At 43.9% G+C, this 22500-nt stretch overlaps 1 long non-coding RNA gene across 1 annotated transcript in view; it reads right to left on the bottom strand.

Annotated features, from left to right (window-relative positions):
• Window positions 1-22500, bottom strand: part of LOC135101307 (uncharacterized) — a 302592-nt gene that overhangs the window by 36485 nt on the left and 243607 nt on the right. The gene's annotated exons all lie outside the window — the stretch shown is intronic.

Raw genomic sequence — 22500 nt, 5'->3', positions numbered from 1 at the left:
CTCCTCTCTCTCTCTCTCTCTCTCTCTCTCTCTCTCTCTCTCTCTCTCTCTCTCTCTCTCCCTCTTACACGTTTCCATAACGCTCCAGAACAAAGCTAGCACAAAGGAAGACCAACATTGCTGTCGGTCTTAACAAGGCTGTTTTTGATAAGTAAACCCATCTAATATAATGTAGTAAAAAAGTCTCCTTCCCATCTAACTCTTCCTTTAACCGGGCAGGCAGTAAAGAAAGAAATAACATGCAGCATGGAAAAAGTTGCAGGGGAGTTTTTTTTTATAGGAATGCTATAGGAACTATCACCTCTGCAGTAACTATCCCAGCACGGCAAGCAATGGCCGGATAGTTGGAAGGAGACCAGGGCGAGAAGACAGGAAGCGAGGAACACAAAGAAGGAGTCTCGGGTATTTCCTATTCTCTTTTCTTTGCTTATTTTGTGATACATGTACACAACTTTTTTCAAGCAGGATGGCAAGTGATCCGAGCAGCTCACTCCTAGTGCAGCCCATGTCAGTGAGTGTTCCCGGCAATATGAACACTCTGAAATGTAGCCGTACATAATACGTTTACGGACGCAACATATACAAGAAGTGTTGAGCGATCATGCAGCACACGGTGTCAGGCTCATCTCCGTCACACTTAAACTCTACAATGAATAATTCCGTGTTGTAAGCCTCCATTTTAAGCCTCACCCTGGAGGTTCACGGGACATCGAGTGAGTTACCAACACTAAACTTTATTCCATCTGAAATTAAGTGAAATTTTGCACTATTATATTAAAACGTATTCATATAAATACACGGATTTGGTATATCCCGAGCTCTCCCAGTCTAGTTTTGGGAAGAAAGATTCTTTTCGGGCTCCTACCAGACGTTAGGCAGGCATAAAGTCACCTAGGTGACATTTGAATGATAATTCTTCGCCTGTCTCGATACTTGTATTCTTTGTTCTCCACTTCTTCGAATGTTCTTCCTGTTCTCACGTGGCTTTCCTCCACAGCCTGCACACTTCCCCTTCCGGAGGTTTCTCTTCCTTATTGCAATTCAATGTACTTGTTTTTATTTATTTATTTATTTGTTTTTTCTTTATTATCCTCTCATTCTTTCCATGTTCGCAAACCACAATAGTCTTGGTGTCTCTGCCTCCTAGATTCATGTTCCTTTCTCGATTTCCAGTAGTCTCTCCTTGTATGAACGCCAGCCAACGCTCTCATGTCTACAGCCTGTATTCAAGGACCTTCACTCCGTCATTAGCACTGAAGTCGTAGCGCCATGCAACATACCACGTCAACATTCTCTATCAAAGTTTTGTATTTTATTGATATTTCGTGTGGTCATTTTATAATAATCCTTCTTCACATGTACACTAGCAGTTCAATGATGAGGAGAAGGATAGCAATTTGTAGCTGTTACCTATGAAAAGGTGAAAGCAAGGACAAGTCTGTCTATCGGCATGACTAAAACACTGCCGTGCATGCTTACATAATGGAGGGCCAGTATGATGTCACAATCTTGCAGGCAGCGAGCCCCACACCTACCGCCCCTTCCCCTGCTCCTTCACTGACTCAAAAGAACATCAGCCCGAGTGAAATTAAGTGTATAGAGTCCATCTTCTTCCCGCCCTCCTGTCCTCCCTCGCCTGGCTGACTGAGCGGCGTCACCCTCAGTGAGTGCAGGCCGCGGGTGACACGTGCACCCTGCAGCTGTGAGTTCTCCGCGCAGCCATGCACGGTGTGTGTATAAATAGCAATTATTTTCATCTGCGCGAAATATTATAACAGACTGTTTTCATATTGAAAACCTGTACTGATAAATTGTGTTCTACAGAAAAAAAATTATCTTTGTTTACTGAGTAAGCGTTCAAAGTAATCTTTACTCTATTGAAAATATATCAAATTACCATATCTTACCATACTGTATTGATATTGCAATAAAAATGTCTTAGTTTGCCCTGAAAATACGCCCAAAAAATCCCAAGATGGGTTGCTCAGTGCACAAGTTCAGCGCGAATACATATTGGGAAATCACACTTTTCTATGTGTTTTCGCTACTTAGTGATTTTACCCGTAATAATAATAATAATAATAATAATAATAATAATAATAATAATAATAATAACCTGTAATAATAGTCACAATCTGTACTAATCTGTTGCCTGGTCATGTGAAACAGAAATGAAACAGAAATCACTGATATAATGAGTTAGGGAAACACAAAATTTTGAATTGCTTGAATGATTTTCACCACAATTAGAGGAGTGTTTGTTGCTTCGGTACGTGGGGGAATGTTACTGGACACCACCTCAAGTGGAAGGAAATTAATATTGGAAAATATCAAAGATCTTACTGAAAAAAAAAAAAATCTGAGAACATTATGCGCAAAACACCTTGGTTATGTATTGATGGACTGATACTGTGAGAGAGTGAAAGCAGGATTGGCGAGCTCCGGCCAGACATAATAGCGCCTTAATGTGCGCCTTATTGCGTATGCCAAGGCGTCGCTTGTACCCACCGTGGCCGGCGGGATGCCTGGAGTGGACAAGCGAATAATGATAACGACAGAATTTCTCGAAAGAGGAACAGAATAGAATGGTGCGCGTGACGGACTAATTGGACCTTTCAGTGTATTGTTTACATTTAGATTGACTCTCCTCTGTGCCACATCATCACCAAGTGACATTTGAATGAGAGAGAGAGAGAGAGAGAGAGAGAGAGAGAGAGAGAGAGAGAGAGAGAGAGAGAGAGAGAGAGAGAGAGAGAGAGAGAGAGAGAGAGAGAGAGAGAGAGAGAGAGAGAGAGAGAGAGAGAGAGAGACTGGAAGCTTAAATGTGAAGTGGGCTGATAACCTTTAACTTTCATTTTATGTGCTGCGTCGCTAAATCTTTATTCCAGCTGAAGTCATGCAGTAACTACATTCTTCAAAAAGTAATGAAAGGGAAGTCAAAATAATCAGCAGATTAAGATAACAATTGGGTTATCAAAAGTAATCATATAAAGTCTACTGTGTAAAGCCAAGCTCTGAGGCACACACCTGTAGTGCATCGCGCCAGTGTTCCCACAGACCGCGACAATGTTTGAAATTACTGTTTTTCAATGCCGTTAATAATTAAGTTTCGTTACTGCTAGTAAATTAGTTTCTTGATTCAATTCATTACGTCGAAACAAGGTGATGCAACCAACCCTGAGGGTTCTACTAAGAGTGCTGCATTACATTGACTCTGGCAACCGTTCTTGAACGTTTGACCGCTTCATCTCCGCTACTTTTAACATACAGTGGATACCATTAAGACTGTAAGAGGCGTTTGCATGATTGCATGATACACACACACACACACACACACACACACACACACACACACACACACACACACACACACACACACACGGAAGGGTGTCTAGTCATTTTTGTAGCTTTTGAAAATGTTTCTTATGAGAGCCCAAAACGTTTAAGAGTACGGGCCTTGCGTAGTGTGATCTCTTATCATTAATCTCACTCACTGTCTCTCTGCTCTCCGTTTTCATTCATCAAGGTTACATAACCCCCCCTCTCTCTCCCTCTTAACAGAAAACGAACACGACCCTTGTAATATATATTGAAGAGTATCTTGGAGGAAACAGGAATCCTCGGGTTGGTTATTTTTTCTTCACAAAGCGGGCGTCTCTCATTTAGTTAATCTCTCGCGTACTACCTCGAAAAATCCTTTATTTCCGAGGGAGTCTGTGGAGCGCGTCTCTCCGGCTACAATGGGGCTGATTAAGAGGAGGTCGAGGTGAGTCTCCCATGAAGCGAAGCAGCTTCCCCGCCCCTCGCACCCGCCAGCTGGAGAATTAGTTCCATTCTTCTCAGTGGCCTACCAATCTACCCTCGCTTTGGCCGCCACACACACACACACACACACACACACACACACACACACACACACACACAGGGAGGAAGGGAATCGAATACGAAGACAGAAAACGGGAAACACACACACACACACACACACACACACACACACACACACACACACACACACACACACACACACACACACACACACACACACACACACACACACACAAAGAAGCGCGTGCGCGTGCCAACAAAAACAAAATTTATACTCAAACTGAAGACGGGACTCTCTCTCTCTCTCTCTCTCTCTCTCTCTCTCTCTCTCTCTCTCTCTCTCTCTCTCTCTCTTTCTCTCTCTCTCTTTCTCTCTCTCTCTCTCTGACACATCTACACACACAAACATAAATACGAGAGAGAGAGAGAGAGAGAGAGAGAGAGAGAGAGAGAGAGAGAGAGAGAGAGAGAGAGAGAGAGAGAGAGAGAGAGAGAGAGAGAGAGAGAGAGAGAGAGAGTAAAAGATCAGCAAAATTAAAGCAAAAAGAAAAAGTCAAATACTCTCTCTCTCTCTCTCTCTGTAACAGACAACCTTCAAATCATCGGCACGCCTCTCTCCCTCACTCACATCCACCACCGTCATCACTCCTATCCTTCCCTTCCTCGTCATCCATGCATCCATCCATCCTGTCTCGCTGCAAAACGCACATAAACAGAACACAAACAGGCCAATACGAGGGACGCTCTCTGTAGCCCTCCGTCACGCTCGGCTACCCTCTCCCAAGTAACCTAACAAGTGGCGGTGCAGCGGCGGCGGCCACCTGGCGTCACCTGGTTGTCAGCGCGCCTACCAGAGTCACTCACCTGTGCGCAAGGGGAAAGGGTCTTTTTTGTTATTGTTGTTTCGCTTGTTGGTGGTGTACGCGGATGTGAAGTTGTTGCTGCTGCTGCTGCTGCTACTCTTCTTGTTTTGTTTCATTTGGGTTAGGTCGTTTATGTTACGAGTATGTGTGTACTAATACCCTACCCTTGCTTCTGTTACTCTGTGTCTGGTTGGCTGGGTCTCTCTCTCTCTCTCTCTCTCTCTCTCTCTCTCTCTCTCTCTCTCTCTCTCTCTCTCTCTGGTATCCATTTAGTGTTTTATGTTGTATTTCCTGTTGTATACTCTCACTTTTTATTGTACAACTAGGACTACTTTTTTTTCTCGTTAACAAATGCATATTCAAAAAGTGAGATGACCAAGAGAGGAATATATGAACACAGTAGCTGCGGTGAATAGTAAAGGATAACCTACAGTGATATAGGAGGGCAAAGTGGCAATGTTTGAGATGAGAGGCGCGAGTGAGTGCGATCGGAATGAGGTGATTAGTGCAGGCAAGGAAGTAAGGACAATAATAAGTTGACAGCCTTCTGCCGTGGCCAACACCAACCTTTTAATTTTTTTCGTCTTATTTATTTACATTTTTTTTGGGTGCTTTCATTGTCTAGCTACATAATGATTACTAATTGTACCTTTCATAATACACACTCACACACACTAAACACAAATACAGACACGAGTACATAAATAGAAATCCACATTTTAAGATACAAAAGGTGCAGACACGGCGAAACTAAGCACTCTATCCCATAATGTGTAGATACAGACCAAAATATAATGAATCAGTGGCTGCAAAAGTATAGTGGCGCGAGATGGGGGGATGTATAGAGCTTCTAAAGTATTTACGTGAGATTAAAATACCTGCGTGCGTCGTCACAGCGCAGGAATGGAGAGGAGCAAACAAAGGCACGCTCACCTCGCCCTTCCCGTTTAGAGGTTCAGCAGAAGTGTGTGTGTGTGTGTGTGTGTGTGTGTGTGTGTGTGTGTGTGTGTGTGTGTGTGTGTGTGTGTGTGTGTGTGTGTGTGTGTGTGTGTGTGTGTGTGTGTGTGTGTGTGTGTGTGTGTGTGTGTATGTGATTCGTTCCTCGCGTCTCTGCAATGACGTGGAAAAAGCACAAGAGCATGACTGACGTAAATACTCTCTCATCACGATGCCGGAGTCGCGGAAGCTGAAGAAGACGTCGGTTGAACATTACAGACACAGCAGCGGCCCTCCAGCCAGACGACGCCCAACCCCCTCGCCCTCCGCCTGCTGCTATCCACCCTACACACCCTTACGAAGCCACACAGGTGATCGTAGAGCACAAAAGTGTACAGGATCATCAGCCACACACACACACACACACACACACACACACACACACACACACACACACACACACACACACACACACACACACACACACAACACCCAAGTCTTCGCAGCAGAAGATAATGGTAGAAAAAAAATCGTAAGGGAGAAAAAATATATGGAGAACAGTAAACATGTTCTCCCGGTTTATTTATCTGCCTGTTTATTTATTTGCCACACTTCTTTCCTTCCTTTCTTTCTTGATATCCCAGTCTTTTTGCTTATCTATGTATCTATATACCTGTTGATTTATCTATCTGTCCATCTGTCCATCTCTCTCTCTCTCTCTCTCTCTCTCTCTCTCTCTCTCTCTCTCTCTCTCTCTCTCTCTCTCTCAATATAACCACAACAATCAAGAAAACAAGGAGCAATAAATCCAAGAAAACTTAAACGTTCTTAATAAAAAAAAAACATCAAAAAATACAAACAATAAAACACAATGAATTTCATCTTCGGAGAATAACCTTAGTAATCCAAGCACGCACTGGCACAGCATCGCGCCCATGACGTCACATCACTTCGTCCCAGTGTGCGGAGGAACCACCACCCCGCCGCTAACAAGCCACACAAAGCCCCGCAGACATCCAGGAGGCAGGGCTGCCCACGCTGAACCAAACAATAATCCGCTTAAGTCTTGCGTAATGTATCCACGACAAACACGACACACTTCACCGTATTTTTAATCATGTTTTTTTTTCTTTTTTACTTTTTTTAAGCATATTACGGTAATGAGCGGTAGGAGGCCTTTAAAAAACAACGGTAACTAACTAAGCAATGTGATCCATCTGGCTGTGTGTCGTCAAGTTATTGTAAAAGATTAAAACACTATTTTTCTTTTCTTTTCCCAGGATGAGGCCAGGCGGTACGGGAGAGCGGCAGCACACGCCCCGACGCACGCTGGGTTATTCACTTGAGCCGCCGCGCCGCGCCTTCCCCGCCTCATCAATGTGACCCAGACTGGCTTCCAAGCACTGCACGGCGGCGCTCTTCAGTGAGGGAGGGATTGCCATACATGATAACATGCTAAGGCTTTAGAAAAGCTGCACAGATGTTTATTTAGATTTGCTAATATTGCTATTGTAATACTAAATAATAATAAGAGTAATACGTTGCTGTTGTTGTTGTTGTTATTGGTGGTGGTGGTGGTGGTAGTAGTTGTAGGAGGAGGAGGAGGAGGAGGAGGAGGAGGAGGAGGAGGAGGAGGAGGAGGAGGAGGAGGAGGAGGAGGAGGAGGAGGAGGAGTAGTAGTAGTAGTAGTAGTAGTAGTAGTAGTAGTAGTAGTAGTAGTAGTAGTAGTAGTAGTACTCGTAGTAGTAGTAGTAGTAGTAGTAGTAGTAGTAGTAGTACTAACAATAACAATATAATAATAATAATAATAATAATGATGATGATGATGATGATGATGATGATAATAACAATAATAATAATGATAATAATAATAGTAATAATAATAATAATAATAATAATAATAATAATAATAATAATAATAATAATAATAATAATAATAATAATAATAACCGGAAGAGGAGGGGAAGGTTAAGAGAGGACGACGAGAAGTTGAGAGAGAGAGAGAGAGAGAGAGAGAGAGAGAGAGAGAGAGAGAGAGAGAGAGAGAGAGAGAGAGAGAGAGAGAGAGAGAGAGAGAGAGAGAGAGAGAGAGAGAGAGAGAGAGAGAGAGAGAGAGAGAGATTACATTTCATGGGGTGGCTTTTTGACACACCGGGTTACTCGAGACAAGCGATAGCCGACGTAACCCACTTGAAGGGATCTGACTACCTGAAGAATGCAGCGCTTTACCGAGGCGGGGTCCGGAACACAGTGCCTTGCCAGGAGACAGCGTCCCTCGCACACCTGAACCATTTATGCCCAAAGCAGATACACCTTTACAGTATTGGAGGAGGCGGGGATGGTCCGTGGCCTTGTCCTGTCATGAATTCCTCGATGCCTAGTGCAGGGTAGTGCTAGGAGCATTTCATTGAGCGTGTCGGCTTACCACTGGGAATCAACTTCACGTAGACTAACGCACAAAACATTGTAAGGACCAGGACCAGTTCACTGAATGTGTCGCGGAAGGTGGAGACGGCCTACATCTGGGGGCTACCTTCATGTAGACTCAAGTAGAAAAATTGGAGAGACCAGGCAATGATTTCTTCCTCTTCTGCCACACACTGATGATTACTACTCTTCTTTCACTAGAAGCGGCCACAACCTGAGCGGGGGGCGGCGCCGGGTGCGTCCGGCCCTGAGTTCCAGCCCGCCCAAACACTGCCGAGTATGAAGTTTCACTCTTTTCCGAAAAGTTTGTGTCGCCGTGACTTGAGCAGAGCGAGGCATCGTGAAACGTTAACTGGCATATCGTCACTCCCAGAAATGTATTCCTCCAGACCCCCGTGACGAGACTGGTGACGCGTACTAAAATTTTGATCCGACCTCGACGGGTCATCTAAGTCTTGAAGGGCACCAGAGTAACGTGGGGGCGATTCCGGTGAAAAACGTAAGGCCTTATTACTAATGCCTCCGCGTGTAGCAATGAAAGCACCAAACAAAGAACACGAATGCTCAAGTCTTGGCGTTCGCAGGTAAATGTCAACGCCTCTTGTATACCTGAAAATAACGTCACCTACGCTGTTTCTCTCTCTCTCTCTCTCTCTCTCTCTCTCTCTCTGCTGTAGGGGGAGGGGATGGAAGGCAGAAGCGGGAAGGAATAAGACAAATACTCGCCGTGAAATTAACTATATTGGAAAACAGTAAAATACCAAATGAGTGAGCCGTGGACGCAGGACCGAAGATGTCCCGCAGCTGGTTGTGAGAAATATGGAATGATGAGTCTGTCTGTCTGTCTGTATGTCTGTCTGTTTGTCTGTTTCTTGGTCTGTTTGTCTAAATCTCCATCTTGTTTTCTGTTTGTTTGTCCGTCCGCCTCTCTCCATGTCGTTCTGTTTATTTATTTGGCTGTCTGTCTGTTTGTCTATCAGTTTGTCTATGGGTGTTTGTCTCTTTCTCCATCTATCTGTCTATCTTTCTCAGTGCTTGCTTCTGTCTGTTGTCCATCACTATCATTAACACTATCCACCCTCCCACTCTCTCTCTCTGTGTGTGTGTGTGTTTCATGAGAGAGAGAGAGAGAGAGAGAGAGAGAGAGAGAGAGAGAGAGAGAGAGAGAGAGAGAGAGAGAGAGAGAGAGAGAGAGAGAGAGAGAGAGAGAGAGAGAGAGAGAGAGAGAGAGAAATAAAATCAGAATAAAGACACACCCCTCCCATCACCATCATCCGCCCACCCGATACCCTGCCCCCCTCCCCCAACCCCCCCGCACCGACACGTTCTCCCCCGCAAGCCGCACAAACTCACCGCCGCCACAACCTTCAAACAAAGAGCGAAACACCTGCATGCTTCTGCACATTGTTAACATTTTAAATTCACAGACATTCGTTCCACATTTAGAATTTCTCTTGCCGAATTATTAACAACCTTACAACCGACCACTAACAATTCCCTGTCCCCCCCAAAAAATAAAACAAATAAATAAATAAATAAATAGATAAATAAATAAATAAAATAAAATAATCGTACGACTTCAGTCTGATTATCTTGGATTTTGTAGAGCGAGGAGGAGGAGGAGGAGGAGGAGGAGGAGGAGGAGGAGGAGGAGGAGGAGGAGGAGGAGGAGAAGGAATAGGAAGTGGGCAGCCAGTGACACATGTCGCCTGTATTCTCAATGATAGACGCACTGGTTAAGTGGCGATGACACTTGTTCCTTGTGACAGAGAAAAAAAAAATCATGGTTTGGGTGAGACAGGGATGAACTGAGACACGGGGATAGATAAACAGATGCACAGGTAGATAAGGATATAGATAAATAAACAGAAAGATAAAACATACACAGTAATAAGCAGACTGATACATATGTACACATAAATCGTAGATAGGTAAATAGATACACAGATAAATAGAGATCGCAGATAGAAATACAAACACAGGAGATAAATAGATAGATAGATAGACAGACAGACATGTTAACAAGTAGGCAAACACAGAGACACAACTGACAAACTATGGGGGAGAGAGAGAGAGAGAGAGAGAGAGAGAGAGAGGAGAGAGAGAGAGAGAGGAGAGAAGAGAGAGAGAGGAGAGAGAGAGAGAGAGAGAGAGAGAGAGAGAGGAGAGAGAGAGAGAGAGAGAGAGGAGAGGAGAGAGAGAGAGAGAGCCGAATACAGACAGACAGACAGTCAGACAGACAGACAGACACACACACACACACACACACACACACACACACACACACACACACACACACACACACACACACACCATAACACACGCACATAGTCAGTTTGTCATATGATGGATGTGAAAACCCTAAGGGGAAGGGGAGGCAACTTAGCTCATTAAGTCCACCTTTGACCTCTCAGACACCCTCCCCCTCCCCCGGCCCTGTCCCCTCCTCCCCTCCCCCCTGTACACTCGCGGTCACAAGGCGAGTAACCAACACTCACTTTCACGATGCTTAAGTTCTCTTTCGATACCAAATCCTCTGATCTCCTGACGGTCTCCTTATATAACCTGATAATCAGATAGTCACGGTCGGTAATCAGGAATGGGCGAGAAATAGTGAGTTGAAGCTTGATAAAATTAGGTAAAAAAAAAAAATAAATAAATAAATAAGAAACAGCAAGGAGTTGGTTCTCAAAAGTGCTATTTTTTTTTTTTTAATGAAGGAGGGACACTGGCCAAGGGCAAACAAAAATTCCCACCCCCCCCAAAAAAAAAAAAAAAAAAATTACCACTGAAATGCCAGTCCGATAAAAGGGTCAAAGCAGTACTCAAAAATTGATGGATAAGTGTCTTGAAACCTCCCTCTTGAAGGAATTCAAGTCATAGGAAGGTGGAAATACAGAAGCAGGCAGGGAGTTCCAGAGTTTACCAGAGAAAAGGCATGAATTATTGAGAATATTGGTTAACTCTTTCGTTAGAGAGGTGGACAGAATAGGGGTGAGAGAAAGAAGAAAGTCTTGTGCAGTGAGGCTGCGGGAGGAGGGGAGGCATGCAGTTAGCAAGATCAGAAGAGCAGTTAGCATGAAAATAGCGGTAGAAGACAGCTAGAGATGCAACATTGCGGCGGTGAGAGAGAGGCTGAAGAGTCAGTTAGATTAGAGGAGTTGATGAGACGAAAAGCTTTTGATTCCACTCTGTCTAGAAGAGCAGTATGAGTGGAACCCCCCCAGACGTGTGAAGTATACTCCATACATGGACGGATAAGGCCCTTGTACAGAGTTAGCAGCTGGGGGGGGGGGGGGGACGGTGAGAAAAACTGGCGATGTCTCAGAACGCCTAACTTCATAGAAGCTTTTCTAGCTAGAGATGAGATGTGAAGTTTCCAGTTCAGATTATAAGTAAAGGACAGACCGAGGATGTTCAGTGTAGAAGAAGGGGACAGTATGAGTGTCATTGAAGAAGAGGGGATAGTTGTCTGGAAGGTTTGTGTCGAGTTGATAGATGGAGGAATTGAGTTTTTGAGGCATTGAACAATACCAAGTTTGCTCTGCCCCAATCAGAAATTTTAGAAAGATCAGAAGTCAAGCGTTCTGTGACTTCCCTGCGTGAAATGTTTATCTCCTGAAGGTTTGGACGTCTATGAAAAGACGTAGAAAAGTGCAGGGTGGTATCATCAGCATAGGAGTGGATAGGACAAGAAGTTTGGTTTAGAAGATCATTAATGAATAATAAGAAGAGAGTGGGTGACAGGACAGAACCCTGAGGAACACCACTGTTAATAGATTTAGAAGAACAGTGACCGTCTACCACAGCAGCAATAGAACGGTCAGAAAGGAAACCCGAGATGAAGTTACATAGAGAAGGATAGAAGCTGTAGGAGGGTAGTTTGGAAATCAAAGCTTTGTGCCAGACTCTATCAAAAGCTTTTGATATGTCCAAGGCAACAGCAAAAGTTTCACCAAAATCTCTAAAAGAGGATGACCAAGACTCAGTAAGGAAAGCCAGAAGATCACCAGTAGAGCGGCCTTGACGGAAACCCATACTGGCGATCAGATAAAAGGTTGCGAAGTGATAGATGTTTAAGAATCTTCCTGTTGAGGATAGATTCAAAAACTTTAGATAGGCAGGAAATTAAAGCAATACGACGGTAGTTTGAGGGATTAGAACGGTCACCCTTTTTAGGAACAGATTGAATGTAGGCAAACTTCCAGTAAGAAGGAAAGGTAGATGTTGACAGACAGAGCTGAAAGAGTTTGACTAGGCAAGGTGCAAGCACGGAGGCACAGTTTCGGAGAGACAGTAAGAGGGACCCTATCAGGTCCATAAGCCTTCTGAGGGTTTAGGCCAGCAAGGGCATGGAAAACATCATTGCGAAGAATTTTAATAGATAGATTGAAGTAAGTCAGAGGGTGGAGGAGAGGGAGGAACAAGCCCAGAATCGTCCAAGGTAGTGTTTTTAGCAAAGGCGTGAGCGAAGAGTTCAGCTTTAGAAATAGATGTGATAGCAGTGGTGCCATCTGGTTGAAATAGAAGAGGGGAAAGAAGAAGCAAAGTTATTGGAGATATTTTTGGCTAGATGCCAGAAGTCACTAGGGGAGTTAGATCTTGAAAGGTTTTGACACTTTCTGTTAATGAAGGAGTTTTTGGCTTGTTGGAGAATAGACTTGGCATGGTTCCGGGCAGAAATATAAAGTGCATGAGATTCTGGTGATGGAAGGCCTTAAGTACCTTTTGTGGGCCACCTCTCTATCATGTATAGCCACGAGAACAAGCTATGTTAAACCAAGGTTTAGAAGGTTTGGGACGAGAAAAAGAGTGAGGAATGTACGCCTCCATGCCAGACACTATCACCTCTGTTATGCGCTCAGCACACAAAGACGGGTCTCTGACACGGAAGCAGTAATCATTCCAAGGAAAAATCAGCAAAATACCTCCTCAGGTCCCCCCCAACTAGCAGAGGCAAAACGCCAGAGGCACCTTCGCTTAGGGGGATCCTGAGGAGGGATTGGAGTGATAGGACAGGATACAGGTATGAGACCGTGATCGGAGGAGCCCAACGGAGAAGAAAGGGTGACAGCATAAACAGAAGGATTAGTGGTCAGGATGTAATAGGCTCAGTAATCAGGTTATTAATGCCGAATCACTTTTGAGTTTTAAAAGCAGATATGATAAACTTATGGATGAGGCGGAAATAAACTTATGACAGGCGGAAATAGATAGGTATGTTTCATATATGGACTGCCACGGGTAGATCTGACGACTCCTTGCATCTTCCTTTATTTTCTTATGTTTTTATATGTTTTTATAAAACCTAAACAATTCATTAACAGAAAATGTCAAAACCTTTCAAGATCTAACTCCCCTCGTGATTTCTGGCATCTAGCCAAAAATATCTCCAATAACTTTGCTTTCTTCTTCTTTCCCTCCTCTACTTCAACCAGATGGCACCACTGCTATCACATCTATTTTTAAAGCTGAACTCTTTGCTCAAACCTTTGCTAAAACTCTACCTTGGAGGATTCTGGGCTTGTTCCTCCCTCTCCTCCACCCTCTGACTACTTCATGCCACGTATTAAAATTCTTCGCAATGATGTTTTCCATGCCCTCGCTGGCCTAAACCCTCGGAAGGCTTATGGACCTGATGGGGTCCCTCCTATTGTTCTCCGAAACTGTGCCTCTGTGCTTGCACCTTGCCTAGTCAAGCTCTTTCAGCTCTGTTTGTCAACATCTACCTTTCCTTCTTGCTGGAAGTTTGCCCACATTCAACCTGTTCCTAAAAAGGGTGACCGGTCTAATCCCTCAAACTACCGTCCTATTGCTTTAATTTCCTGCTTATCTAAAGTTTTTGAATCTATCCTCAACAGGAAGATTCTTAAACATCTATCACTTCACAACCTCCTATCTGATCGCCAGTATGGGTTCCGTCAAGGCCGCTCTACTGGTGATCTTCTGGCTTTCCTTACTGAGTCTTGGTCATCCTCTTTTAGAGACTTTGGTGAAACTTTTGCTGTTGCCTTGGACATATCAAAAGCCTTTGATAGAGTCTGGCACAAAGCTTTGATTTCCAAACTACCCTCCTACGGTTTCTATCCTTCTCTCTGTAACTTCATCTCGGGTTTCCTTTCTGACCGTTCTATTGTTGCTGTGGTAGACGGTCACTGTTCTTCTAAATCTATTAACAGTGGTGTTCCTCTGGGTTCTGTCCTGTCACCCACTCTCTTCTTATTATTCATTAATGATCTTCTAAACCAAACTTCTTGTCCTATCCACTCCTATGCTGATGATACCACCCTGCACTTTTCCACGTCTTTTCATAGAAGTCCAACCCTTCAGGGGGTAAACATATCACGCAGGGAAGCCACAGAACGCCTGACTTCTGATCTTTCTAAAATTTCTGATTGGGGCAGAGCAAACTTGGTATTGTTCAATGCCTCAAAAACTCAATTCCTCCATCTATCAACTCGACACAACCTTCCAGACAACTATCCCCTCTTCTTCAATGACACTCAACTGTCCCCCTCTTCTACACTGAACATCCTCGGTCTGTCCTTTACTTATAATCTGAACTGGAAAATTCACATCTCATCTCTAGCTAAAACAGCTTCTATGAAGTTAGGTGTTCTGAGACGTCTCCGCCAGTTTTTCTCACCCCCCAGCTGCTAACTCTGTACAAGGGCCTTACCCGTCCATGTATGGAGTATGCTTCACATGTCTGGGGGGGTTCCACTCATACTGCTCTTCTAGACAGGGTGGAATCAAAAGCCTTTCGTCTCATCAACTCCTCTCCTCTAACTGACTGTCTTCAGCCCCTCTCTCACCGCCGCAATGTTGCATATCTAGCTGTCTTCTACCGCTATTTTCATGCCAACTGCTCTTCTGATCTTGCTAACTGCATGCCTCCCCTCCTTCCGCGGCCTCGCTGCACAAGACTTTCTTCTTTCTCTCACCCCTATTCTGTCCACCTCTCTAACGCAAGAGTTAACCAGTATTCTCAATCATTCATCCCTTTCTCTGGTAAACTCTGGAACTCCCTGCCTGCTTCTGTATTTCCACCTTCCTATGACTTGAATTCCTTCAAGAGGGAGGTTTCAAGACACTTATCCACTTGACCACTGCTTTGACCCTTTTATGGGACTGGCATTTCAGTGGGCATTTTTTTTTATTCGATTTTTGTTGCCCTTGGCCAGTATCCTTCCTACATAAAAAAAAAAAAACATCAGAGGAGTTAAGACTGAAGAATGGATACAAACACTAAGGAAAAGGAATGCGGTGTGTTACTAGATATATGACCATGATTGTAGGTACTTTTTCACTCGCTCTTCACTTGAAGTCTTTCTCCCCGTGATCTTATAATCCCACTCTCTGTAGTGTATGTAGTGCATGTACCGCCTTCCTTAGTATCTTTTTTTCTCCCTTCTGTCCCTCCTCTCTCGTCTTCCTACCTCATTCCTTGCCAGCAGTGACGTGTTCGTCGTTCTGACCCGTGGAAGTGAAGGCCATGACCGATATTCAGATTTGTTCTTAATATCAGTGGGATGATAGAATTAATTCCTCGATCATTACTTATAAAATTTGTGCATAATGAAAGCTCGTGTAGTATGTGTGTGGGGGGAGGGGTAAGAGAGAGAGAGAGAGAGAGAGAGAGAGAGAGAGAGAGAGAGAGAGAGAGAGAGAGAGAGAGAGAGAGAGAGAGAGAGAGAGAGAGAGAGAGAGAGAGAGAGAGAGAGAGATACAACCAACCAGCCAGACAATGTGTTAGTGCAACAGTCATGCTAAACAAACTCGCAGGAGACGAGTCTCAAGTCTTCAGGAAAGAGCTATTGTACCTTTTCCTTACGCTTCCTCCTCGTTATCGTTCCTGAGCCTTCTCCCAGATCTTCTCATTGCTAATCCCTTTTCCCTGACTACATGACCCTATTTGCTTCTGGCGCGCGTCACAGTGCTTATTTTCCTGCTAGCTTGCTTTGACGCTGGTATTCGCTTCTTTTCGCTATGTAGCATTTTCAGCTTTCCTGCAGTCTTATCGTTTTGAGTGCTGCGTCTCATGTCCTATTAGATTCTTTAGTGTCGTGCTTCATCCCTACTTCCTATTTTCCTGTTCTAATTCCTAGGTTCATATTTAAACACATTCTCCTTCTATAAAGAAGTACTTTTCAAAGGCCACAGGGATAATAAACACGGTTTTTATGGTTGTTTTTTTCTCATTGATGATGCACAATCGTTATCAAATTGCCACTAGATTCAAGAAAACAGGCTTGAAATTCTAGTAACTTGAACTACAGTGTGTTCAACGTAGTTGATGTAAGATGTCGAAACGTTGTAAGATGAAGGTTATCCTCGAGCAGGTGTTAACAACGACATTCCCTATGTCATTGAGGAGGAATGTGTTCAGGTGTGTGGGATGCGTATTTACCCAGCCAGGAGAAATACTTAGGAAAGATAGATTTATCTCTCGCTATTTGTTTACTGCTATTTGCACACTAACCTGCCGACGTGTTGCTCCGCCAAGAACAATATATATATATATATATATACGAGTATATATATATATATATATATATATATATATATATATATATATATATATATATATATATATATATATATATATATATATATATATATATATATATATATATCACAGAGTGCTCGGTCTGTCTTTTCGTAGTGAAAAAAAAAAAAAAAAAAAGTCATCATCATAAGTTATTCTCTGCCCAATGTGATTAGGAAACAGATGCCAATTTGCACGGGATTAATTAATCTGAAAAATCAAGCTGATCATCTACACTTCATTCATTGCATAAGGTTTTTTCGTCACTGTAACAACGGGAACAATAATGCAATAAAACCAAACTGAAGCGCAAACTAATGGACTGAGTTTATCGTCTAGGTCTTGGGACAAATGATATTCTTTCCTTTTTTATATGTCAATAAGCTTTATTTTAATCTCCTTCACAGGACTGTCGAGCAAAGATATGTCTGGGCGCACAGGAAACATGCAACGATGTTTGTTACCAAATAAAAGTACCGCCACAGGGAGCTGACGGATTCTTATCCGCATGATATAGTTTTCACATATAATACACTATATGCTCCCTTCTCAGCTTGGGAGATGAATCATCGCACGCATACAAAGCTTGGTATGTGTTTCAAACCGCGAACACGAAAAGACGTACAATTAAGTGATGAATTTTATCGTATTCGATGAGCGTTCATGAGTTGCGCTAACACTACTACTGCATCTATCTGGATAAAAAGTATGTAGTCTATGAGTACAACAACTGAAAAGATAAATAACACCATGAAGAAATGACGCACGGTGCACCAGTGACCATCACGACCGGAGGTACAAACTCTGTGTGGCTCTTCTAAGTTCGGCAGGGTAAACCAACTCCCATAAGCTGTCTGACGATCACACGCGTCCCTGAAATTAGTGAGGGCGCGGGGCACAGGAGAGGTGGCTTGGAGTGAGTGTCCAGGACATGCCTATTTTGTTCTAAATTACAAGTTTTCTGTGACTGATGCTGAGCAACGCAATTTGTTACTTTTCATCAAGACTTTTATGCAGAGAGAGAGAGAGAGAGAGAGAGAGAGAGAGAGAGAGAGAGAGAGAGAGAGAGAGAGAGAGAGAGAGAGAGAGAGAGAGAGAGAGAGAGAGAGAGAGAGAGAGAGAGAGAGAGAGAGAGAGAGAGAGAGAGAGAGAGAGAGAGAGAGAGAGAGAGAGGAAAACTTTCAATTTGTACTTTCAAACATCCTCAATGATCAGCAAGAAAAACATTTCATTGCTAAAATCAATACACAACATAATATCCATTATGGCTTCCGGTTCTCCTGCACGATCCATGACAGCAAAAAGACGTCTCAGACACACACGTGAAGGATATTCCAAGAAGCAATCGGTTGTGTCCTTGACGGTGCTGTGCGTCGCTGGCAAGGAACACAACAGCCTAACAACCTCGGGGAACTGAACGCGCCCCTAAGTATAATATGCAGTGATGCGCACTCACCGACGCACCTGTTGTTGCGTATGGAAGTAATTAGTAAAGTGAAGCGTGTGGTTGTTTTTTTCAATTTCATTAGAATTTTTTTTAATATGAGGTATGTAAGCAGATAAGACTTTTCGTACACGACGTAACGAAAAGCCTGTGAGTTTTACAAGGAAAGTGAACAACAGAGAATGGAAAAGTGTTTATGTGATGAAAGGAATGAAGGGTGTCTCATAACGCTCTTGAGGATGAATAATTAATTAAAAACTATGACGCTGAGGTGATATTAATGCTGCGGGTGATGGGTAGCGGCGGCGGCGCGGCGGCGGAGTCGGTGATGTTAAGAAGGAAAGATCACTATAATCACATTTAAAACATACTACGTCAAAGGTACAAGATTGCCATGTCGGTGCAGCTGCAAACGCACACAGGCGCGCGATCGTGTGTGTGTGTGTGTGTGTGTGTGTGTGTGTGTGTGTGTGTGTGTGTGTGTGTGTGTGTGTGTGTGTGTGTGTGTGTGTGTGTGTGTGTGTGTGCGTCCATCGTTTCTTCCTCTTGTCCGTGTACTTGACCTACTATATCTCATAAATCATAAGTCAGTACACTAAGCATAGAATGACACACACACACACACACACACACACACACACACACACACACACACACACACACACACACGCGGGATGGCTCGACAAGTCCACCAGGCACCACCTGCTCAGTCAGTTGTATCCCGGCGGGCGCGTGGAGCGGACGGGCGGCTGGCTGGCTGAGGCTTCCTTTGCTCCGGCATCACTTGGCCGCGCTGATCGCTGCCTTGCCTCTCCGCGACCTCATACCAAGCCAACCACCGCTGGTCCCTCGCGTGTCGACAGAGATGTTGGCTCGATTTGACTCTCCGTGCGGGTGTGTTCAAGATAAATGGTTACCGAGCGCTGAGAGGGACTTTTATGAACTCTGAGAGATAACTTACGCCTGCACGAGAGGCTGGAGAGCAAGAGGACACCAGCGCGGGTCTCCATGCAAATAAAGCTTGGGATTTCGTTTCTGTTTCATTTATATCTAATTGCATACATAGGGTGATGCTTGTCCGTAGTTGTGTAGAGTAAGGGACTACATAGAGCGTTGGCAGACTCTCAGCTTCACTTGCACATGGACGAGTAACTTAGTAACTCACTTTGAAAAATAAAAGTTAACATCTTGAAGTTGATTTGGCGCCGAGGACTGCACTTGACTGTTGGGTAGAAATACGAGTCTCCGCAGGACACGATGAGACTGTATAAGTAAATAAATAAATGAGCGACAACAGTAATAACAAAAGTTTAACAAACGATGTGAGGGCAAATATTCAGTCCTGAGGACGTGAAAAAAAGAAAGAAAATTAAGTGGTACTGTTACCTGGATATACTAAACACCTGCGAGAAAAGAGAGAAATACTGAGTGTCGTCTGAATAACGGTTTACTTCAACCTGAACACTGTGTCCACGTATTGATGAACAGAAGAAAAGAACGTACAGGAAAATTTCAACTGACATCCATCTACGAGCAGGCTGGTTGAGGTAGATAAGTGAACGAAACACACACACACACACACACACACACACACACACACACACACACACACACACACCTGTTTTCACCACCTGGACACACGACAGACCCGCGTGAGGTGTAGCAATCCGCGACGAGACTAAATTTTCTTTCATTACCCAGTGACGAACTAAACGAAGTATAACAAAAAAACATCGAGGGATAAAAATAAAATAAATAGATAAATAATAAAAACAAAACCCCTGGTTAATCGCAAACCAGTGCGGCCTGAATGAGCTTGTAAACAGTAGGCTGTCGTGAGGATAATCGGTCAGCAGCACCTGTCCACCTGTCACTCGCCACCCCGCGCTGACGAGGAGCACGGGCCGCCACGTGTGAGTTGTCGCCGCCCCGCCAGGAGTCGCCATGCCGTGCCCGAGGATTTACCCACAACACTCCGCTCGCCACCAGCAGGTAAGACCACGTTCACCTTGGCAATTAACTCCCTTATTACCATCACGCCAGGCCTCTCTTCATCGTTTCGTTTTCATTGTTCCAGAGTGCTTAATCTTCACTAATACTACTCAGAGGTGTATGTTTTTTTTTTTCTCCTTTATTACAGATGAGTTATTTTCCGGGTGACGCAACAAGAGAGTTTGCATGATATTTTCACACCTTGTAACTCCTTCACTTTTTTCTTTTTTGTTGAGGTATAAAGCGGTTTTCTTGTCGTTGTTAGTTATTCCCACATTAATCACATAAACCAAAATAAAAAGTAGACGAAAATGTTTAGCTACAGTCACAACGTAATGTTTGTGAGGGCGTGGTGCGATCTTCCCCTTCATCAATCAAACAAAATGGGACAAGGGGAAAAAATCGCAACAAAATTTCCTTGAGGGCGTGACGCAATCTTTCCCTTCATCATTGGTGACAATTTTCCTGTGATGGCAAACAAACAACAAGGTATTCCTCTCGCTTCGCTAATACCTAACGTTCTTCTCTTGCTCGGGAATCAAAAACCTCTCCTTCCTTCATGATTAACTGGCACAGTGATCACGTGCAGCAAAATATGAGAGGTTAAGGCAAACGCACACACACACAAACATGGCAATCCCTAACACATAACGGACTCCCTGTGACATAAAGACTCATATACCAAACGTTTTGCTCTCTAACCACGACTAGTTTTACAGGCCACAAAAATTATAAGCCCGGTTTTCAATGGTGTTTCTCTTATTGATAACGTAGAAATTTTGTTAATCTATCACTGGGGAAAAAAAAAGGACCCTTAAAAACCCGTGTATCTTCAACTAAAACATTTTGAAAGTAGCTGGGGTGTGGGGCAGAATTGTTTCAGAAAGTGGTCCTGGAAAAGAACCTCTTCCCCGAAACATTTCACAAGAGGCGAGTGTTACAGGCGGACGCAACAGTACCGGAGAGCCGCGGCGCCCGGACCACGTGGCACCTGGCGGGGAGGCGAAGGGAGTAGAGGCGAGGGAGGGGAGACACGTGTCATAGCTCAACGGTGATGAGTTTTTTTGCCGCCATTCCTCCACCGCTCCCTGTGTTTGCCTCGTTATTTGCACCGAATAAGAATCCCGGCTTAGTGTTTAATGTGCCGGAGTGTGTGCAATGTCGCTCCTTCCTCGCACCTCCTTCACGCTGCCACTCGCTTCTTTCCTCCTTGCCTCAGCTTTCCGATGTGTTATCGCCTTACACGAAATATAAAGAAAAACTGGAGGATGGGTAATACGAGATCATGCCGCGTAAGTAAGATAAGTGAGTGAAGTGTGGTGGTGGTGGGAGGAAACGCAGCATGAAGCAGTAGCCTACTTTATTTCTTAACGTTAGAAAATAAAGTACTTTTGATTCACTAAGCGATAAATTTGTTCTCACCACTACGTTACATTTATGAAGTGGTCTGCAATAGTTAAGTACTCCAGTGATATGCTATTAACAATGAAAATGAGCATTATTACTGTGATGAAAAAAAGTAAACAAATAAATAAAATATTGATAATAACATAATAACAACAATAAGAATAACAACAACAGTTTTCCGTTTGGCGCGAGGCCCACCAAGAGTTGACAGGTTCGTTGCCGGAAGAGTAATGGCCGCCGCATGGCCTTCCGCGGGCCGCCCACAGCCCACCGCTTCCTGGTGCTGTGTTGTACTGCCCGCCCTCCACCCATATCATCTTTACTGCCAAACACATGCAGGAACAAGATGTCATTACTACTACTACTACTACTACTACTTCTGTTAAAGCTATTGCTAATTCTTCCATTCCCATTAATGTTACTGTAATCATCATCATCAGCATCATTTGCCGCGCCTCATCGTCTCCCATACACTTCCTCTATTGCCAAACACACACACAGGAACAGGATGTCATTACTACTACTACTACTACTACTACTACTACTACCACCACCACCACCACCACCACCAGTTAATAATGTTATTGCTAATACTTCTCATTAATATTACCCTACTTACTCCCTTCATCCCACCACCACTTCGTTTCGTTCTTAGTCTGCAGGAAACACTCCTAGGGACGCGCCCCGAGCCGCCCCGTCCTGCTCCTTTCGATCTTCTTTAACGACCCGCTGGGAGCAAAGTAGAAGCATATTGTTGTCCCAGGTTAACCACACTGTCTGGGTGCGCCACAAAATAATGGCCGGTGGGTCGTCACTTCCTTATATTGCCAAAGAGAAGCAAGTCGAAATTACGGAAAGTATACTGAAGTGGTGAAGAGTTAATGGCGGTCAGTGCTAATGATGGTCTGTGAAGCGCTGAAAAAAGGAAACAAGTTATTCTTTTATTAGATTTACAAGATACCGGGGAAGGCAAAACAAAGGTATTGAGGACAGTTGGAAAGAGAAAGAGACGCAGAAACACAGCTGTATATGGAGACAATAATGTGAATGTTGCCGGG

Source organism: Scylla paramamosain, chromosome 1, assembly GCF_035594125.1.
Source record: "Scylla paramamosain isolate STU-SP2022 chromosome 1, ASM3559412v1, whole genome shotgun sequence".
Classification (NCBI taxonomy): domain Eukaryota; kingdom Metazoa; phylum Arthropoda; class Malacostraca; order Decapoda; family Portunidae; genus Scylla; species Scylla paramamosain.
The sequence above is the reverse complement of the archived record's forward strand: the minus strand, read 5'-3'. Positions and strand labels throughout refer to the sequence as shown.